Here is a 23,697-nt window from a genome sequence, read left to right on the forward strand (position 1 = left end):
CCAATAAAATGCACAAAAATTGAATAACCAAACACAAAAAAATGTTGTATAAATACGTATGTATGTACATCATTTTTTCACTTCGAATTATTCATTCCCTCTGCTATAATCCATATTCGCCTGCTGCTGTGCTTTACCTGCCACGCTATGTACCACAACCGCCGCCATGTCAAATCTATTCTGTGTATATGCCATTCCTCAATACCTTTTTACGCTATTATCGGCTTAAAATCACTATAAAAGAAATAGGAGAAATAAAACTAAAATAAGGAATAAAGTTGAAATAAGAAATAAAATACAATACAAGTACCAGTAAAAGGAAAAAACAAAGCGTTGATGGTCGCCTGCTGATGTATTGAAAGGTGGTCAGGGAGTGGTGTTGCTGCCGCTGCTGCCATTGCTGCCGGTGTGGCGGCTAGTGGTGCCAATGCTAGTGCCATGCAAAAGAAAAAAACAAATACGAGAAGCAGTGTTTTTAGTTCACTAATAATTCAAATGGCCAGCTAGCGGCTAATGGCCGTCAAACAAATTAAGAAAGCAAAACTTGTCGCATGAATAATTTATATAATTTATGGACATTCTTACACACTTTGCATACGTTTGTATATATATGAGTATAGTAGAAAATTATATAAGTATATATTTAAAAAATGTATGCTTTAGAGCATTCAAAAGACGTGCGAGTTTTTGTGGTATTTTTCAAGCATCGAACGCAATGATAGAGAGAGCTGCACTGCACTGTTCTTTTTTTCTGTTGTAAAATGTTTGTTTGCTGCTGTTGTTGGCATGTCGTTGAGTGCACGAGTGTGTTACTTTTTTCAATGGATTCTCGAATGCTGAAATTTCGTTTGCTAAAAGAAGTTACCAATTAAAAATTTTTTTTTTTTCACAATTTCACAACAGCTGCTATGTATGGCTAATCAGTTGTAAGCCAATAAGTGTAGTATCTTAGAAAAAGTGGCCATAAAACAAAAAACAAAATCGAGAAATTAAAAAAATAGAAATTAGCGAAGGCTACAGACAACAAAGCATTTTGCAAAAAAAAACGAAATTATTAAAATTATAAAAAAAAAAAACTGTCAGCAGCTGTCTGGATGTTATTTTATGAACGGAAAGCTACGGAAATTGATGGTGAGTTAGAAATAGAATTAGAAATAAATTCATACGTATGTACATAAATATTTAAGTCTACATGTATTTATAAGTATATGTAAATATATATTAACATACATAAAAATAGTTAAAAAACACAAATCAATATGTATGTTTGGATACAAAAAAATCATATTTTATGAACTAATTAACTTCGTCTTTCCAACAAAAGATACTGAAATTTTAAAATTTCTAGGCAAACAAAAAATTTTTAAATTGCTTAACTAGAAAGCCAAAAATTTCGTATTTTTGAAAGTTTCATTTTTTTTTTTTTTAAGTAAAAACCGGACATAAATTTTTGGCCCTTGGACATCGATTTTTTTTTTTTGAAATGTAACACGTGGACATGATTTTCTAAAGATTTACATCCTGGACAAAAAACTTTGAATTGAAAACTGGAAATCAATTTATGGTAATACACTTTTGGCTATTTAGAAATGGGTCATACATTTTTCGTAGTCATAAAAGTGAACATGATTTTTTATTAATTTAAAACCTGGAAAAAATTTCGGTAAATTGAAAACTAGTATTCAATTTATGTAATTTAAACACAACAGGGTATACTCTTTAGCAATCTCGAAAGTGGTCATACAATTTTTGTAGTCGAAAAACTGCACATGACTTTTTAATTATTCAAAAATACAAGTTCCCAGTAAATTTAAAACTGGACATCAATTTGTAGCAATTTAAATAGTTGGCATAATTTTTGGTATTATAAAAGTAAACATGACGTTTTGATAAGTAAAAACTCGACATCAGTTTTTAACAAATTAAGAATTGGACATAAATTTTCGTTATTTTGAAAACTGTACGGTAATTTAAAAACTGATGTCCAGGTTTTAGCAAATGAAAAATTGGACAAACATTTTCGGCATTTTCAAAACTGCACATACATTTTTGGGTACTTGCAATAGAGGACATATATTTTTGTTAATTAAAAACCTGGATAGACCTGTATTTAAGACTAGACATAAATATTTGTATTTATTTAAAAACTGGCCCATAAAAAATAAGCGGTTCATATTTTTTATTCAATTTTTAATGAGTTAAGATCTTATCCAACTTTTCTGTGCCAATTTTATATTTTTAGTTTTTCAAAGTATTCTCCGGAGTATGCCATCCTGGCGCCTTAGGCAGACGAGTATTTCGAAGGTTGAACATCCTGGCTAGGCTGTGCAAGAAGATTTAGATTAGCATGAGTTATTTGATATCCAAAAAATTATGTCCAGCTCTTAGTTAACCAGAAATTTATATCTTGGTTTTACTTTCAATCTGTTATACGCATTTGAGAGAAAAATATGCGAACATTTTAAACAAAAAACACATTTCCTACAAGCGTCGCGGATATGCACCTCTTTCTGAATTTTAATAGACGAATATCGACTTTGTTTCGCTTTATGTAATCTCTACCACGACATAATTTATAATGAAAAACTAGGCTAGTTTCATTAGCATTGCAATCGATTTGAAAGCATATCAAATCAATTAATTTTTTTTTTATTTTGTAAATTTATGATTGAGTTCAATAATGAAAATCTGTTTTAATTTAAAACGGCTTGATCATCTTTTATGTGTGTGTGTAAGTTTTAAAAAAAGTTTTTAAAAAAGTTTATCTAAGACGATCAGTTAAAGTGAAATTTCAATTCTTTCTACCGAAATCAGTAAAAGCAAAACTGATGCCATCCGTCACAGTTGTAATTGAACGCCCCTACATATTTACCCGTAAATAAAATTTGTTCATACTGAAAGTGAAGTTGAAAAATTGTAGACAATTAATTTTGTTAAATTTAAGCTTGCGTAAGAGGTGTGGGAAGTAAAGAGTTAAAAATAAACACGACTTAGACAAAAAAAAAAAAAAAAAAAAATTTGACAAGCACTGGATTTCCATCCGAGAGTCAAGCTAAGCCAGTATACCAGTATGCTACTATTAGTATTGCAAAGACTCCAATTAAAAGAGCGTTGCTATTGCACGCAAATCAGTAAAGCATCTGAAGTTACCGTCCAGGCTGGCGGTCCATGCCACAGTACCATTTTCCATCTTTGAGCCGTCAGTATTGAGTGTTTTCATCGAGCTTCCCGAGAGAGTGTCTGCATTTCTCCATTGATTCCTTTGTACGAAATCTAGCGACGTGCTTTCTTCCAAAGTATACTCCAGATATCAGAGGCGCCCGTAATGCCTATACATACACACGCTCCTTTATAGCCTGTTTAACACAGAAACCGTGCTTTTGAACATGGTTTTGTGCCACCATACTACAGCAGAGTTCGTGACGATTGGTCTGATTAGAATAACATGTACATTAGAGTGGTCCAGTTTTTGTGTGGAAAAAAATTCATCCTAGAAAACGCGGCACCCCTTAGTTTTTTTTCCTTTTGATATTTGCAATATCTATATCAACTTTCAGTTTTCTACTGCAACCGATACAAGGTGCTCAATGACCTTGAAATGCGCTACTGGATCGAGACTCAAATTTAAAAATAAATTTTTATTTGCAATTTTTATGCAAAATTAAAATAAATAACAATTATTTTTGATTTTTATATTATAAATCCAAAATAACAATTATCTTTGATTTTTATATTATATGTCTTACTGTTACTTTAAAAAGTCATCAATATAAATCAGTCACCGACTTTGAAATGTTTTATAAAAGTCATTAACATTTTTCGCAGTTAAGAAGGTGTTGGGAAACAAACGTTTACTGCCACTTATACAAATGACTTTTATAAGTGTTAACTAATAAAGGTAAGTGACTGTTTTTTATTCATGATTTTTATAAATGAAAGTCTTCGATAACTGTTATCCAAGACATATAATTTAAAAATCAAAAATTACTGTTATTTGCAAATTATTTAGAAAAAAATATAAAAAAATTGTTATAGTGGATATATAAAATGAAATTCAGAAATAACAGTTATTTAAGGAGTAATTAAATAAAAGTAAAAAAATAATTCTTAAAGAGCGATTTTTTTTAATAAAAGTTTTAGCAGTTACGGTCCCTGGGCAAAAATATTGGTGATTTTTATGAAAAGCTACTGTTGCCATGACAACTGAAATTTGAGTAATTTTAATAGATAATTTTAATTTTCTTTATTTGTCCACTTTAAAAATAAAACTCAACTCAAATTTTGCCGCCACTGATGCAAAGTGCACCATTTATCAATCTTATTCGGGATTCTCTGCATCTTAACACAGACCTCTCTGAGAAATTCAACAGATGACAATGCAAAAACATCATCCACGTGAGCTTGGATGTGAACGAAGTTTTGCATTGCCATTAGTAGGGAGTCTACTAAAAATTAATCTAAACTTGCAATTTGTTCAAATTTAATTTTTTGGCGGAAGATTTCAATTATACCAATTATTAATTGAGTAGCTCTTAACGATACAAAATAGATGAGCACTAATAAATTTACAACAACAGAAGGCGTTACAGCATAAAAAAAATGATGGCAAATAATGAGAACAAATATTTCAGTTTGCTAAAAAGCTCAAAACTTTTTGGCCATACATACACCTACCTGCTGCTTCCTGAACATTATTCTTTTCTTTCGCATTCTCCACTGGCGCTGAGTCGTTAATTGTAAAATTGAAACGCGTTAACCCAAATTCCATTGGCACAAAAAGTGTGAAAGACGGCGAGCGATGAAATGATGGGTTTGGAAGAAAAAAAAGGAAAACATGGACATATACTCATATGTACAAATACACAAATAAGTATTTACAAATACAGGCATCTGTTGTACTGCCCAGGTAGTAGGTGCTGTGGTCAATAAATTACATACTACATACACCACGAGGAGTTGGCTAAAGAAATAGTACAAAAATACAGCAGAACAAAAACCGCTATACTATACAACCCAATGGCCGCAATAAGCATTACGAATTATTGTTGGAGTATTGACTAAAAAAATTACCGCTAATATTTTACACAAATAGAAATAGCGAGCGTTTTGTGGAAGTACAGGGTATAAGGCAGAATTTGGTTGGAGCGGTGGTTGTAACGGCGAGTCATGGGCTGCGGCTGCGGCTGCCAAGCGATGGCGAAAGCAACGGAAAATGCTTGTGAGCTCATCGTAATTGCGTGGTGAATACTTAAAATGCATTAATATGAATGTAGGAGTATGCGCTAATAGCAGCAAAAATTTATTAAACACAAATCACGTTCTGAATAAAAATTCTTGTAATAGTTTTTGCCTAACTAAAAAAAAAAATCAGCGCAAAGCAAAAAATTCATTCAACGGCACGACTACATAAACAGTGGGGAGCAGAAATGAGTACATGTTGATTTTCGCTATAAATGTTCAAGGCTTTTAAAGTTAAAATTTTTTGTTACTTTTTTATAAAAAGTAATTTTTAGCATAAAAAACCGACTTCAATTCTAATATAAAAAAAAAAAAAATATATATATATATATCTCATGATCCACTGATCGGATCTGAACCAGATTGGTATGATGCAAAAAAAATTATCGAAATCGGTTGACGTGGTCCAAAGTTATGCGGTAACACACATAAAAAAAAAAAAAAAAATATTCCGACGAACTGATAACCTCCTCCTTTTTGTCGGTTAAAAATATGATTCATGCTTTAAGGGCTGTTTGCAGCTCACAAGAACAATCACAAGAAATATTTTTCATTGTTTTTGTTGGTTGAAAAAGTACTTTGCGTCCGCTGCAAATAAATTTACTTGCAAAAAAAAAATAGGTTATCCAAAATTTTTTTCTTGAGAGCTGCAAACAGATTTAAGATATTTTTATAGAAGAAAATTTCTTTTCCATTTTTTGAGCGTAATTTTATATCAAAAACTCTGTGGATGATTGTAAACTCACCGTATTATGTCACAAATAACCAACTCCACCGGGATCTCAAGATACTCACCGTTTCAGAAGAAATAAAAAAAAAAACAAGCTGCAACATACAACTTGAGACTACTGAGTTACCCTAACCCACTCATGACAGAGTTGACTTGACATCCCACTCAAACATTTTTACCCGACTTAATGCGGATTTACTGCTTTAATAATGTTAGCTGATTATGCACAGGAAGTGGTGGTGCCATTGGGTGCATTAAGCTAAATTAGTTATTAAATGTAAAAAGTACAGATTGTAATAAATAGCGGATATCAAAACAAAAAAAAACTATATGAAATTTTCGTTTTTCTTGAGAGATGCAAACAGCTCTTGAACCAACAACCATTTAAATTAAACTTTATACAGAGCCTAGAAAAATTTAACAAATTTTCATAAAAATTTTAATTTTTTTATCTGATTTTTTAGAATTGGTTTAGTATGCGCATTAAATTTTGGTATAATAAAATGCAAATTTTCAGCCGCAACTCGCGTTGATTTTTAATAAAAAAAAAATAAAAATAACTTTAAAACCTTAAAAATATTTAACAAAATCACCGCGTACTTTTTTCTGCTCCCCACTGTATGTACTTATGGTGTGTGGTATTTGTATTTGTATGTATGTATGTATATATTAGGGTGCTCCATATAATATCTACATCTAAATTTTATATGGGGCACCCACCCCTTTATTTTTTTTCTACGTACAAAGCAAAGGCTTTCACGAAAAATCCAAAATTGAAAACAAATTTTTAGAAGTCGCTACCAAGACTTGAATTTTTTTTAAATCGCAAAAATTCGACAAAATGCTAACTTGAAATCTGATAAATTTGACATATATTTTTATAAATTCATAAGTCAAAATTATATCGAATTTTTGCGGTTTAAAATATTTTTTTTTTCAAACTCCGCTAGTGACCCCAAGTTTTTTTGTTTAATTTTGAATTTTTCGTAGCTGTCTTTATTTTGTGCGTAGACCATAATAAAACGGTGCCCCTTGATGTTTATATTTCAAGGACCACCCTAGTAGGTACATATGTACATATGTGTATATACATATGTGTGTAAGCATACATATACCGTCTATTAATTTTGCGCGCTAATTAGCGGTAAACGCTAAATTTTCTCGCCATTAATAAAATTCTATAGTCAGTTACTGCAAAGCTGTTGATGAAGTTATTTATTGATTTATTTTAATGATTTGCGTGTTGAAATGTGCATTTTTTACAGCAGAGCAATTGTGTTTGTACTCTTTCATATTTCATAGTATACATACGTACATATTATAAGTACAATTGCAGTGTAGAATTAATCGAAAAATTTCTAAAATTTATCGCTCACTTTTTCCATATATCTACTGTTCTAATACTTTTGCTCTCTACATACATACATTCCACCTTATCTTGAAAGAATGTATAAGCTTCGATGCTTTATTTTAATAAATTAAGTGTTCTTTCTGAAAAGCAGCAAAGTATAAAAGAAATAACCTTTCAATCCTATAGATTTCAATTATTAACTATGCAAAGGCCAAGTTGTTAAACTTGCCGAACAGGATGCTAACAGCAAATGCTAACAGCGATGCTTTGTGCAAAAGAAACTAGTTTATTAGTCATATATTTTTACTCATAAATTCACATTTTATTTGTTTAGTGGATTTTGTTTCAACGTGACTTTGGTTTTTTTCTTAAGATTTGATGAAAAAAAAAAAAACTGCAATATGGTGCCAGTAGAAGATTATTTTTAATATTTAATCTTATGAATACTACAAACAAGGTTGTAAATTATATGTACACTAGCAGAATATCCCACGTCGTTCGAGGTGAATTAATATATAATAATAGTGAATTTAAAATTTCACACCTATAGCATGTGCCACGCCTCCTTGTATAAACTAATTTACTTATACATTACTAGTACGGTCTCACTCCCACGTAATGTGCAAGTGGTTCCGTGGAGGCAGCTTTTGAAGAGCTTCGCACGGGATAGGTTGCTTATACAAACGTCCTTAGAAAAATACCTTACTACAAGTATAAGCATCTTCCATACTTATGTCATCATGCCAAATTTCAATGTACGACAACCATGGATGCCACGCCCTCTTGTAAACACTCATCCCCTAACATTAATCTCATGCGATATATGGTTCCGAAACTGTAGCTGATAAATTTACGTCTATGGATTTGCTATGCCGCTTGTCTAAACTACAACCTTCATAAATATCTTTCGTCTGACACTCATATTGTGATACATATTTCAATTATCTAGTTCTCTTAGTTCAAGTTGATTTTGACTTTTTAAACAGGTGGCAACCCTCCTACATATATGTAGTTTTAAATGAAAGCTGTTTTCAAGTGAAGACTTTTTACAACCATTTCCTCATATCAAACCCGTATTATGACAACTCATTTAAATTATTAAATAAGTTTACTTTGATTTTTTCGTAACATGTGGCAACCCTCCTACAGGTATGTACTTTTAAAACGAAGACTTTTCAGAGTCATTGCCACCAGTATTATAATAATTCATTAAACCTATTAAATAATTTGGATTTAACTTCTTAAACAGGTGGCAACCCTCTTTAAACACTTCATTCATGTTCAAAATAAAGATTTCTTAACGCTATTTCATTTCACACCCATATTTAAATATTTCATATATCTTCTGTATAATTCACTTAAATTTTTTTTTCAAAGAAGTGGCAACCCTCGTCACAATATACATTAGCTATAAAACGAACCCTTTGATACCTATATTTTACTTTTTATATGATTTTGGATTTGTGTATAAATTACTTAAATTCGATTTCTCTCCCCCCTCTTCAAAATATACACAATCGTATGTACGGTGCCGACATATATAACTTTCCAACAAACAAACATCATTTTTAACCGACTTTAAGAAAGGAGAAGGTTATAAATTCCTCGGAATATTTGTTTTCATCTTTTTTTATGTGTGTTACCGGATAACTTTGGACCACGTAAACGATTTTCGATAACCCTCTTTTTATTGGATAGTTAGTAACTCAAGGGTGGTCCCATACTAATTTAGTTTAGGTCCGATCATTGGTTCATGAAGAAACTAATGGTACTCCTAAATTTTTATATGAGCATTGAAGTGGGTTTTTTCATAAAAAATACTTTATATATATATATATTATAGGTATATATGCGTGTACAAATATAAATGATGTTTAGAAAAAGCTTTTATCCTAAACTTTTCTATATCAGTGACGACAAAAGAGAGCTTTCACTCAAAGCGTGTCCATATAAAAAAAGAAAGACTAAAAAATATCGCACCGTGGAAGCTTTTTCAATCTTCAACGGGTTAGTACACAGTAAAGAATTTCTCTGTTCATCATTGGTGTAAAAGTTATAAATAGGTAATTTTAAACAGCTGCCTTCGTGGGCTATGTTTTGGGCGTAACTGATTTCGTCTATATCCATGACAATCAAAAGGAGCTTTTCCCATTGCTCACGCTTGCATATAAAATGAATAGAGAGCTTAAAAAGCCACGGCAGTGCCCATTACACGGAAAATTTTAAAGCCCCGGCGCACAGTGCCGCGACTCCATACAAATGATGGACAAAAATAGAAGGAGTGGTCAGAATTGGCTGAAACTTCACACCTAGAAGTATTATGCCCCTCTAATTTCAAAAATGAAATCGGTTTTTCTGTACCGGTTACTCATTTCGAGAAAACCGAGTTTTTCTTGCATTTTTATATGAAAATAGTCATTGTGGACATGTGTTGATATAAGTGGAAGGAGGCATCAGAATGGGCTGAAACTTTACACCTGAAAGGACTATATCACGGTAATTTAAGAAAAAAAAAAACGTTTTTCAGCATCTGTTACCATTTAATTAAAAACTTTTTTTTTTACAATTTTATAAAAAGGTAAAATAACTCATAATCATCGTAGACATATGTTTATAAAAACCGAAATAGTATTCAGAACTTGTTGAAACTTTACACCTAAAAGGACTAACCCATGCTTATTTCAAAAATGAAATCGATTTTTCGGTACCGGGTACCCATTAAAAAAAAAAGATTTTTTTTTACATTACTATATGAAAGACAAATAAGGCATAATCATTGCTGATTGTGGTGTTTACGAAAACAGGAAGGAGTCGTCAGAATTTATTGAAACTTTACATCTGAAGTGTCTATATTACTCTAATTTTAAGAAAGTAATCGGTTTTTTTTGTAACGGGTACCCATTAAAAAAACACCGAGTTTTTGCACATGATTATTTAAAAATGAAATATGGCATATCATTGTTGCGAAGTGTTCAGAAAAATAGTCTTAATAGTCAAAATTCGTCTAAACTTTACTTCCTAAATGAATACATTATGGTAATTTGAAAAATTAAGTCGGTTTTCCTTACATGTTAACCTTTAGAAAAAAAAATTCTTTTGATTTCATTTAAAATAAAGCATAATCACTGTTAAGTAAGTAAGTAATAATAACTGTTATATGGTAATAACATATAATATGTTAATAAAAACCGAACTAGTTGTTATAATCACTCAGTTTCAGAGTCCTCAGAAGAGGAGGAAGTGATCACTGATTCAAATGATTCCATGCTTTTGTCTGCTTCGTCACTTTCAACAATGTATTTATTAAAGCTGAGATCAGAACCCTTTAAATATTTGTTTCTCTGTTTTATTCTTTTAAATGCAACTAATGGATCTGACGATAATATCAAACGGGTCATTAAATCCGTATTGCTTTGTACTCTTCCAGTTTTTCGAGAACGATTAAGCCGATATTTTCTTATGTTTTTGTGTGAACATTCTAAGGCTTCTTCTGATAATGAACCTGATAAAATAGGTGGAAATACAGAATAAGAAAATAAATGAAAACATAGCTTTAAAATCATTACCTATTGGTAAATCAAAGTATTTAATTACATCACGTCCACGTACTAAAACTTTATGCACTGAACTTGGCATGTTATACCAACCATAATTTCTAAGGTATAACTCTCTTGTTTCGTTCAACAAAACACTAAACTCTTGGGTTTTTATTTGTTTTCCACAAGAGAGGACTCTTAGCACCAGAGAAAAATTCATGAAATTTTAAACTCGCGTTGAGCTACATTTTCCACTAATAGTAAAACGTTGAAATTTTTGCACAGGTAATGTAATTAGTTAGGTGAACAAAATTATAAAAAGACTCAAACAAAAAAAAAAAATATATAAAAAAATTGGACCTCCATGATGTGCATACATTTGTACTATCATTTTCGCAAGCTGTTTGCTGCTTAAGCAAAATAGTACTCTTTATGCAGATGAAGAGTAATAGGTATGTTATTTATTTTTATTTGCTTTTTGTTCGCCTTTCGTCTAATCATTGGTTAACATATTATTTGTAAACTGGTGTCATTGCTCTATATATATATATATATATGTATATATATATATATGTAAATCTTCGTATACCTTTGTTTTTGGCTCCCATACCGTGATGCATATTTAAGTATTTTAATTAGCTGATAATTTTTTTCATTTCAAAGCACCCTGTACCTCTTAATTTTTTTTTGGCACTTTTAGCTTTAATTCAATACCTTATTTTTGAAAAGCGAACCAAAAATTTAGATCTTAGGGCATTCAGAAAAAGTATTGTAAATATAGATCAGCTAAAATAATACCAAAAAAAAGGCATTTAGTCACTTTTTCAAAATTGAAAATTTTCAAATATTGGAAAAAGTTGGATGAGATTTCGATTGTTTCTGTTAGTAGAAGGTCCAAACTACCATAACCAAAAAAAAATTTCACGAACTTTCAAGATGTTTTTTTTTTTTGTCTCCAAAGTTTACCAATTTTCGGATTTTGGTATGTTTAATCATATATTTATTTATTAATAAAAAAAAAATATTTGTATAAATTTTTTTTCCATGAACCATACATTTTTTGGTTTGTCGCATATATCTTTATCAAAGTGCAAAAGTTGATCTTGCTAGGAATAAAAATGTATTTTTAACAAATTTTTAACTGCGACCACTTTTATGTGCGAATCGCCGAAATGAAATGGTATGTAGAAAATAGGTGTACTTTGAGGGGGTGTGTGAGGCTGAAAGTTGTTTTTATCACAAAATAACTTATGAACTTCTCTTAGTTGGAGATTTAGCTGTAACTTGACATCAAAACATCTAAGTTTCAAGACAGTCGATTTTTGTATTTTTGTCCACCTTCGCGGCACTGTGCGGCGGCTTGGTTAAGTATTAACCGATTTACAAAAAAAAAAAAAAAAAAAAAAAATGTTGGTCTACTTACCTGCAATATTCTTCAATCCTAGAGTTGGCTAAAAATAAAATATCGGACCACTCTAATGAACATTAGAACGTACTGAAAAAAGTTCGGCGTACGCCGCTTAGACTAGAGTATTTTCGCAAATTAAGATAAAGCTCGGCAAAAGTAATTAGAATTTTGGTAAGATTCTAGTACGTGCCCACCTCTGCTCAGTTCCTATAAACCTAGCGTACCACCCTAATGTCAGTAAATTAAAGCTCGCCGAAAATCATTAAACTTTTGTTAAGTATTTCGATTCGTAGGAAATGTCGATTTTTTTTGCAATTCATAAGGATTGTTTTTTTAATTTTTCATTATATTCGGCATTAACAGTCGGATCTTAAACTAAGATATAGCGATGTTCTTACCTCGAGAAGAAAATCGTTTTATTCCGAAGTATATTGAACTCAAGTACCCGGTTTTAGTACTTATCAGCCAGATCTCAGTTCTTATAACCCTAATGTCAGTAAGCGAACTTTTTTTGTTTACACGCAAGGTGGTAAGCTCCAATGTCATGTACATGGTATGTGCCACCACGCACAGAAAACGAAAGTTGTGGGTCTAATTTTTCCTGATTCTAATAACTAGTAATTTTTAGCAAAAAAAAAAACCGACTTCAACTCTCATATAAAAAAAAAAATATATATATATATCTCATAATCCGCTGATCGGATCTTAACCAGATTAGTATGGGACCACCTCTGAGACACTACCTTTCCGATGCAAAAAGAATTATCGAAATCGGTTGACGTGGTCCAAAGTTATGAGGTAACATACATAAAAAAAAAACTATTCCGACGAACTGATAACCTCCTCCTTTTTTGGAAGTCGGTTAAAAATACTAAAATTTTTACGAACATATTTTCTCGTATTTTCTGCGACGTGTTTAAATATAAGATAAAATCAGAAAGAAAGCTTGAAAGCTGAAAATGAGAGAATGCTAGCGATTACAGCAAGCTTACGCTATACGCTATAATAATAATAATATTAAAAAAGTGATAATAGATTTAGGTGTTCTGTTTGTTGTTTTCGAAGCTAATAATTCTGTATTTTCATACATAACAGTGAGCTTCTTAAGTTCTTTGTATGAACTTATTAAGCATTTATTAAACAATGAAAAGTGTGAAAATGATACAGAGCACTTTCGCCACCATCAACGTAATACCAAATTTTTCACACTTCCACTTTTCAACAAGCAATAGTGGTATTTCCTCCAATCATATATATACGAGTTGAAAACTTTATCTGTTTTTTTGGCATATACGTGCGAAAATGTACATACATACATACAACGCCAAAAGTGTAGCGCATTCATTCGTCCATTCCCGCAGCCAAAAATGTTTGTTGGCCAGTGAAAACTTTCTTCACTTTCATTTCGGCGCTTTCGTTGCATATAAGAAATGGTTGCCAGCGGCAGTGGAGGCAGCAGCTGTTACTAACTATGACGTACTGCTGTCAATCAACGACAACTAAATAAATACGTGCGAGTACAAGCAGCATTTGTCTGTCAAGAGCGGCGGCGCCGCTGACACTAATTGCATGGCGCTTTGTTCATAAACATTATAGTTAATATAGAGATATTGTGTGTAGTACGCGTACATATGTATGCGCAGGTCAGCGATAAGAAATTTGGAAATTTTCTCAATGAGGAAACCACAAAATATGTATTTCATAAACTGGCCTATGGGATTTATGATTCGCTAACTTAAGTAGTATTTGCTTCGGAAGCTGTTGTTTGATGGATTGTTGTGATAATGCACTTTCTCAGCGTTAATGGCGTTCGGTTAATGATTTTTTTTTGTTTATTAATAAAAACTGTATGAAACTCTGGAATTTAGTTGCATCACGCGCTCAGCTGAGGGAAAATTATTACATACATATCTTGTATAACTTAACTTTTCTTCATAAACAATAAGTAACATTATGACTGGGCAAATCTGTGGGAAATTGTTTATATAATTTTCGAAGTATAAATTATTTTATCTGAGCATTTAATGCTGAAGATTTGATGAAATTTATCGACAAGCTTTTTTTGTTTCCATAAGTGGAAAATTTATCTAACTGATGATTTCACAAAACAAGCAAGCCAGGCTCATAAGTTCGAACTGGCAACACAAAAAAAGGAAGTCCTTTGCCTCACCAGAAAGCCAGTATCGCAGAAAGTGATGAGACTCGATTCCAGTTATCTAGCCTTTCATCGGCTATTCCGTTGCCTTCGGTGCCGCCATGTCCAGAAACCCAGCAGAGAGCCGCTTTGCCGTGACTCCCTCCAGGCATTAGATATATGTATACCCATCTGACAAGTATACTGAATAGTTGCTCATTATAAGAGCTACCCCGGTACGCTACTTTATCTCTGTCTCTTATGCATATAATGCGGCTTTCCGATGCCTGGGCTAGAATTGAGGTCTAAATTTTATCAGTCAGATTCGTGCAGCATGAGCCATACGCTTTCTTTATAATTCCAATAGCCGAATAGGTTTAAGAAAATATTTTGTGGAGCCTCGATGATTTAAGGAATCTTCTTTTAAGGCCCTTCTTCGACTTTTGCTACTGCTTTTCCTATAGTTTTCCCAATCCTAGAATCCAAGATTGAGATTAAGGAGAAGATGAAGGTGAAGATAAAGATAAAGGTGAAGATAGGAGAGAAAGCTGGAGAGGAAAATGAAGAAAGAGATGCAGGTGCAGGTTAAGTTGAAAATGAAGATCAAGGCGGTGATGAAGATGAAGTTTCACTTCCTTCACGCGTAGGTACTACTCGCACTCAGTTTTTTGATTCGACTATTTTTTTAATCTAATTTAATGATAAATATTTCATATTTTTTTATATTTTTTTTTCTATTTAGAATTTTGTTAATTAACTCTTATTGAGTATTTATCTAGTATTTGATTTTAACTTAAATTTTGTATTATTTGAGATTTCTTGTTCCCAAAAGCTTTTATTTTTTATGTGTTTGTTCACTTCAAAATTTGAATCGATTTTCAACCAACTTCCCAACAGAACGCAGTCAAAATTCACTGCTAGATGGCGCAGGAGTCGAGATATTTACAAAAATAGTATTTACGGTATTCATTCATACTTGGAATGTATTTTACTTAGAAGAAGGAAGTAACCCCAATAAATATTAAGCCGATAGGTGGCGCGGGGTTGATAAATATATTTCGAAAACCTTCCTCCGTGGTCTGATTTAGTTTATATTTATAATATATATTACTTTCATGAAACGGAATAACTCCAAAAATAATTTTACCGATACGTGGGATGTTTGGAGAACCAGTATTTATGATCTGATTTATAGTAGTTTATATTTATAATATATTTTGTATATTACTTAAATTGAAAGAAATAACTTCGAATTGAACTTATTTTATTTCATTCTTTTAATTTTAATGCACATCTTTAATAAAAATGTGTTATTAATTTTTTTTTTATTATTATTGACGTGAAATTTTTGATAAATTTTTATGTTTCAATATTTGTTTAATTTTTTAAGCCATTTTGAATTTAAAAATTTCATAATCTTACCCTGAGTAACAGATTTTCATAGGGTCCAATTATATTTAAAATTTTTGTCCGCCATATTGGATCTGACACATTGAATTTCAAAAAACGCCACTCATAATTTAAAAGTTAATATTTTTACCGAAATTTTAAAAAATTCTAACGAACGGAACTAATTTTGGAGAGACGACTGCTTCAGTTGACAAGGAACGCCTCGTATTAATCCTCCTCCTAACATTTTCCAGTAGAAAAAAAGTACTTTCATTTGTTGTCTATAAATCTGACCAAATACAATCAGTAAAATCCAAGCTGCTTATGTACGACCAATGCCTTTTGTATTAACTCATGTACGTGCACACATACGTACTTATGCATTCACATCACTCCCAACTTTTACTAGTATTTTAATATACATATTTTCAAGGTTTCTTTTGTTTGTTTTTTTCTATTTAATTTGAAAGAAAGTGTCAACTAATTTCTAGCCAAAAATTCATTAAGACCTTTCATGTACACTACTCTGTAGCGCCTGTCCCTTTACCTTTTCAAAATAATAAGTATATTAGCGACGCTGCGACAAATCTTCGTTAAGGAAAGTGACTGCGATTATAATTTGTTTTTTTTTTTTTCTTTTGAAACTTAATGGGTGTATATAAATTGAGTTGTAATTATGTACATTTGTACATTTATATTTTGCTATTAAACCCCAAACATTGCGACAACATTTATGTATGCCGTTAAAGTTGCACAGACAGCTTAGGAATGCTTTGTTTACCACGAAATCAGTTCCAAGCCACCGACAAAGCATCAAGTAGCGAAACTGTTTGTTTTAATTTGCTTTTTCCTCTTAAACTATTTACTTAACTTACTTGAACTGCTTAAATTGCCGCGCATTATTTAGTTATTATTATTGCTTTTTGTAATGGGCAAGCAAATCAAGTGCAACAATTGTTGCATTATTGATTTGAGTGAAAATGCCACAGAGAAAATCAATGCGATTGTAAACATGAATACTTATATACATATGTAGGTATGCATGCACAAATAAAAAACTGGCAACAGCAACGCCTTGCATATCGCGAGTTGCCAGCGCAGGTTTGTGTCTTAAGTCTTTTGTATGCACAACTGGTCTGCAAACAAAAGCCTTGTATATATGTATGTATGTATTTACCCGTACTACGAATAGCTTAGCCGCATGTGTATAACCTGTCAAGTGGTTGAAATTGGAATTTTTTACAGCACAGCTGCAAGCGCGTACCATTAACCATTTTGTTTGATGTGATTTTTGTAAACAAGTTGTAGTTTTGGTCAGTTTGTTTTTCTGCGCTGACGCACATTTTTGCGCTGGGAGTAGGTGCCGCGTCATCGCCGAAAATGGTTGGTTGGTTGGCTGTTTGATTGTTTGGAAGGTGCTGAAGTTGGCTTTTAGGGAAAAGAAGCAAGAAAAATCAAAGAAAGCAAAAAAGCGATCAGCTAAAAGTAGCAACAACACTTCATGTACAAGCCGTGTGCAAATTATAGGCGCACCACAAGTTATAAAAAAAAAATTTTTGATTTTAATTTTAATTTTAGCTATTTTTTTTAACAAAAACTATATAAATTCAATTTTCAAACTGTGCGCGAAAGTAAATTATTATTTTTTGTGTGTAAAAATTAGAAATGTTTTGAGTGCGCAGTTTTGCAGCCCATTTTTTTCTAGAACAATAAAGTGCAAATTTTAGATAGCTTGGACCTGGCATTGATTTTTGGCAATTTTTTTGTGGAATATGTTGTGCACTTTGTGTGAAATTAAAACAAAAAAAAAAAAAAAACTTGAAAAAATTAGAAAGTTTTGAGTATGAAACTTTGTAGCGAATTCAATTCTAGTACAACAAAGTGAAAATTTGATGTAGCTAAGACCTACCATTAATTTTAGGCGTTTTTTTTTTTTGTGGAATGTGTTGTGCATTTTTCTCCACATAAAAAAATCGGCGAACATAAATGCGCTAAAATAAGTCCTCGCTACTTCAAATTACCTCTTAACTAAAATTTTATGGGCCATAAAATTGCATACTCGAAATCTTTTTACGATATTCAATTAAAAAATTAAAATATTTACGAAAGTTTATTGATTTTTTTTTGTTTGAAAGTTTAATTTATACAGTTTTTGTTAAAGTATTAACTATATAAAAAAAAAACTAGCCAATATCCGGCGTGCTTGTCTGCGCATTAAAAGTATTTTTGTGTGGTTTGATACCAGTATTGCAATATTTTTTTTATTTTGTCAATTTAATTGAATACCATGTTTTCAAACAGGTGGCAACCCTCCTCAAACATATTTTCGGCAGTAAACCTTCCTAAACCTCTTCAGTTTGATACCCATATTGCAATATTAAATTTACCTTATCAATTAATTAAAATTAAAATTTTCAAACATGTGGCAACCTCCACAAAAATATTTTCTTTCTTAAACCGCTTTCTTTTGACAGCCATATTGCAATATTTACTTAATCGTATCTTATTTACTTAAACTGCAATTTTCAAACAGGTGGCAACTCTCTATTATTTTTTTTCGTATAGTTTAAGTTATACATCTAGCAATGCACTGGTGAAAACTTTATTAAATTTCATGCATTATTTTTCAAGTGATGCGCGTACAAACATACAGATAGGCAGATAGACAAAAGTTCTAAAATATGTTGATTTGGTTTCTATTGCTCTAATAACGACCCCACATAATAATTTTTCTTTAATATCTATAATATACAGACATCGGCCTGTTACAATTTTATTATACAAAAATTTGTTAAAACTTGTGTTAGTTGCGCCCATAATTTTGACACGGGGTGTGTATATAGAAACGCAAGGCGCGCTTTGGCGGCTAGAAATACCTGTTTCACATATGTAAATGTATGCTATGTTCCACCACTTTGTTTTTATTTCGTTTTTCACATTTTTAGTAGCGCATAAAATTCAGGTTTAGTTTTGACTTACAAAAATAATATATGTATGTAAGGCGTCTTGCCTTTTTTGCTAAGCTGAATGCCACACCGAGGGCTAAAATCAGTAAGAGCAATTGTTTGTTAATTTATTTTTTTTCTTCAGGTATTTGCTTTTGGCAATTTAATTAAATAAAAGATTAATTTGGCGTTTCATTAATTTCATGTTTCATTGGTTTTGTTTTTATGTGTTGTGCCGCTTTTTCATTTGATTAATATGGCACAAGTGGCTTGGATTTGATTGAATTTTAAACGCCTGCCTCATAGCGCAATTTGAATTCCTCTCAGCGGCGGACGCGTTCGCTGTAATGGTTTGATGATTACAAATTAAGAAAAATAAAATAATGAAACTTAATGTTCGTTGTTGTTGTTGCATGTTAAGTGAAAGTGCTACCACTGACCAACATTTGTATACTAATGTTTTTATTTTTGCTTTAATTTACTATGAAAAACGCGTTTTCTTTGGCTATGGGCTTATTTACTTGCGGTGAATCAGGTGTCAGCAGCAATAAAATTAATTGCGGGATGGCAAAAATAGCACTGGGTGTTAAAAGATGAGCTAATTTGAATAGAGTCCTTGCCGGCCAAATTGTCCTCTGGATATAATCGCTACTTAAATGACTGAATGAATGACTGCAACGCGCTTGACCACGACCTCTGCTAGTGTGTCAAAAAGAACAATCATCACAAAAAAAAACTATTTTTCATCTCTTCGACACTGAAAAATACAAAGCTCTGAAACGTTGCCTTCTCCTATAGACGTTCACTATTTCTTATATTATACTTTCAGAAAATATCAGCAAAATCCGGGCTGGTTTGAATTGTCATAAAATTGTCGCACTGGAGCGTTGTTTCTATAATTTTGATTTTTAATATTTTTGAAGCCAATATTAAAAGGAGTGCTTGCCTTTGGAATCAAAATTTACATACAAATTAATTGCTTGCATTTGAAATGATTTTCCTAACCACTCATACATACATATAGTGGCGAAAATATAAATAGTGAAAAGACAATTTAGCATTCTTTGGCTATCTCCCTTTCGATTATTTAATGTTCATTAGTTTTTTTATGAAAGCGTATTTCATGATTTAACAAAAACCATGTAAGTCACAATTTCAAACTTTGTACAAAAATTGTGAAAAGTTGAAAAATTTCATCAAAATTTTGACCTTTTTAATTAGATTTTTTAGAAATATTCTTAAGCAGCTAGGACTTACCGTTGGTTTTTGGGCAATTTTTTTTTTTTTTTTATAGAAGATGATGCTCATTTTGTCCATGCGAAAAAATTGTCGAACATACAACTTTGTATGGAAAAAACGCTCGAAAAAAAATTGCCAAAAATCAACGGTGAGTCCTAGCCACTTTAGACTTGCACTTTATTGTACAAAATTGAAGGGTCTACAAAACTGCAAACATGCAGAATCTAAAAAGTTCTAAAAACTCTTATTACAAAGTTTAAAATTTTAATCAACATTTGTTAAAATCCGTCGAGTTTTTATACATATGTAGATATTCTACAAAGTTTGAAATTTTGATTTACATGTTTTTTTTAGATAGTAAGCTATGTCTTTAAAAAAAAAAAAACAATAACCATTTTTTAAACAAAGAAAAACAGCAAAGAATATGAAATGTAATAAAATAAAGTAAATAAATAAAAAAGTAAAGTAAGATATTTTATGCCCAAAAGTAGTTAGCTACAAGTTAGTTGACATCTAATGCAGAGAAAACCAGTTCGCACTATTTGTCGGCCATCGCCCTTCAAAAGTAGTTAGTTACGGCCAGAGGAAATTGTTAATAAATAGTCACCACTAGTCGACTGCTAGTTAGTTAATAGTTAGCTACTAACTGGTCCCCTTTCCCGCAGGGTTGCTAAAATTTCTGTTCCCTATTTACATTCTCGCCACCGTACATATGTATGTATGCTTGTATGTTCTACTGGGCAGTTTCTGCCTCAAACTTGGCTTAAGGCCATGACTGTCACGAAAACATAAGTGGTAAACATATTTGATGCCTGAGTCATTTCTTCGTATCTGCATATCAAAGGACAAAGAGCTTGATATTGGCTACCAAAAAAGTTTTTTACTGTCGCAACTAACACTACAACTCAAACTATATGCTGCCCATTATACTGTTTTCGTGTTGCCTGTTATCCGTTTTAAATCTCTAGCATCTACAAATAAATCAAAGCAGAATGAGGCGTTTCTCATTACATCGCCTCTAACCTTGCAACGATGTGCAGAAGCATAAAAGCAGTACTATAACTGGTTGTGGACCAATGTTCAACTGATCTGAGCAAAGTGGTCAAACGGTCAACCATTTTATTCTCTATGTTTTCCAACGAAATTTTGTTGAGACAGCAGTATTGAGGTAGTAAGGAAGTAGTGAAAGGGCTTGCCAATACTTTGAGAGATGCTTGGTTGTTAGTACAGCAACGTTAACTCTTACTTATCTATATGTTTCCCTTTAGGTAGGACATGACTTGGACGATTGCAAATAGCTTCATTTTAGACTCCAGACTCTGATCTAGTGTAATTTTTGTATCCATTAGTAAAGATTTTATAATGTATAATACCTGGATTAGTATCGGTGTTAGGGCAGCACTCAATTTCAGCGAACTCAGTTAAAGTTTGGCAAGCTGTTTGGAAGTCTTTTATTCAGCGTGATATATGTATAATTCCATAAAAGTTTACTAACTATCTATGAATAGGGGCAATACTGCTCCTTCCAGGGAAGCGCACAATACTAGTTTTGACTGGGTAAGCGGACATTCGACTCTTGTTACTCAAAATATCAATCAGATTCAGTGCTATTTCTACTTTCATGAAAACTACTGAAGGCAAAGGGCATGTTGTGTGGTAGTGCCACATCATGAGAATAGTACAGGGCGTAGATATTAGAGCCGTTGAGGTGGAGCGAAATAATAAGTTTTTGAACACTGTTAAACCGTTTTCCGATCGTATAATATTAAAGGTCACTTCAATAGTTTTAGACTTTCGAAAAATACCTCGAATTCAGAGTTTTTTGTATACCTATTTAAAGGTTTTCTAGAAAGATTGAGTAAGCAGGTGTGGCCCTTTAAACTTTAGTATAATAAAGTGAAGTTTCAAGTTGCTAAAAGATAGCGTTGATTTTTGACATTTTTTGCTGACAGTGCCACATAGTTTTTATTTGCAAAAAATGGCGTTTTTATAAAATACTTGTTTGATTATTTAAAACCACTTTTTTGTAAATTGTTTTTGTTTTTTATACATATTAAAGGTCATTCGAAATCATAAAAAACAACAAAATTTTTGAGTATTGGCAAACAATTGCGTTTATATATATACATATATATTTTTTTAAGTTATCTGTAACAATTTTTTGGTTAATATCTTCCATATATTAAACATTATTTGAAATCATGAAAAAATTTAATTTTAAATAAAAAAATATATTTTCGCAACTATGTTTAAGACTTAAAACTTGTATTAAACTTTTTTCTTGTTTCGAAATTTGTTTGTGGATTAATAAATTATTTAATTTATTATATTACATATATTTGTTTAAAATTTGGTTTTAAAAATTTTCAGTTCTATATTAAAAGTGTGTTTTTTCAAATTTGAAATTATTCGACATAAAGAAACGTATTTACTGTTTTATACAACTTTTATTTTTCTGATTTCAAAACTTACTGTTTTGGTTAAAAGTTATTTAAGATACATATGTATACAAAATTTTTGTTAAAAATTTGGCTTTAAAAATTTAAATTTATATTAAATGGAGTTTTTTATAAAACTTTTTTTTACATTAACACTTTTTTTAGGTTTAAATAAAATTTTTTGTTTTGATAAATTCAATGCAGATGGTATTAAAAAAAAAGAGATGGATTTTTGGGGAGTTTGCTTATCTGATAAACTGATCATATTTGGCTTATCATGTTTATTAATTCTGTGATGAGATCTCCAAAAACATAGATTTTGAACTAACGAACGAGAACAAAATGTAATGTCAAGAATGTTTCAACAAAAGAGCCAAACGGGAACAAAATGAGAACAAAAGGTTCGGGAACGTTCCCGTAAAAAACAAAATGCAAACAAAACTTTCGGGAATATTCTCAAGAAGAACAGAATGAGAACAAAACTTTCGAGAACGTTGCAAATGATAAAAAATGAAAAACGAAAGTATCGAGAACGTTTTCAATCAGGATCAAATAACAGCCAAAGTCTGTTTAACGTTCTGCTAGAGAACAAAATAAGAACACAAGTTTTGAGAACTTACAATGAAAAATCGTTTCAGTGAGAACAACGACTGTTAATTCTAAGCCAGAGGAAATCTGGATCATATCAACTTCCAGATCGTTTACCATTAGGGTGAACTGTCCGTTTATGAAATAATTTTTAATTTTTTCCTATGCACCAAAAGTTCGTGTCTTAAGTCTTTCGTTGACTTTATTTGCATAATTTTCTTTCAGTTATTTTTTGATATATTTTAATAATCCAACATTTCAAACTAATTGAGCGCCATGAGAAAAATTTTGTGCTCGCTTCCTTTCTTCGCGAATAGTTCATAGAAGCTTTTTCCCGTTCCCCAACTGTTCTTCGAGAGAAAGTTCCTTAGACTCTTGTTCCCATTTTGTTCTTTGCCAAAACATGCCGGAGTATTTTGTTCCCTTAGAAATGTTTCCGAAAGTAGTGTTCGCCTTTCGTTCTCCTTGGGAACGTTCCACAGGGTTTTGTTCTTATATAACTCGCATTGAGAACGTTCTCCGCAGTTTTGTTCAAAATCTCAATAAATATTTTCCATCATTTCCGTTGCTTGAAAAAGTACTTTGCTGTTGTTGTAAATTTTCTGGAAAGCTGCATACAGATTCAAGAAATTTTAATAGAAGTGATATTCTTTTCCGATTGTTATGCGTCATTTTCTATAAAATTTTTTATTTCTATTGAG

General features: G+C 31.6%; 1 protein-coding gene across 6 annotated transcripts in view; it reads left to right on the forward strand.

Annotated features, from left to right (window-relative positions):
• The window catches only part of LOC118735677 (sushi, von Willebrand factor type A, EGF and pentraxin domain-containing protein 1), a 101,885-nt gene that overhangs the window by 4,618 nt on the left and 73,570 nt on the right, over window positions 1-23,697 (forward strand). For all 6 annotated transcript variants that reach the window (XM_036465590.1, XM_036465585.1, XM_036465592.1 and 3 more), the window contains exon 2: window positions 904-1,131. The gene's annotated coding sequence lies outside the window, so the exon portion shown is untranslated. The remainder of the gene's footprint in view (window positions 1-903; window positions 1,132-23,697) is intronic.

The sequence above is a fragment of the Rhagoletis pomonella genome, unplaced genomic scaffold, assembly GCF_013731165.1.
Source record: "Rhagoletis pomonella isolate Grant_MI unplaced genomic scaffold, Rhpom_1.0 Rhpom_scaffold_00003, whole genome shotgun sequence".
Lineage (NCBI taxonomy): Eukaryota > Metazoa > Arthropoda > Insecta > Diptera > Tephritidae > Rhagoletis > Rhagoletis pomonella.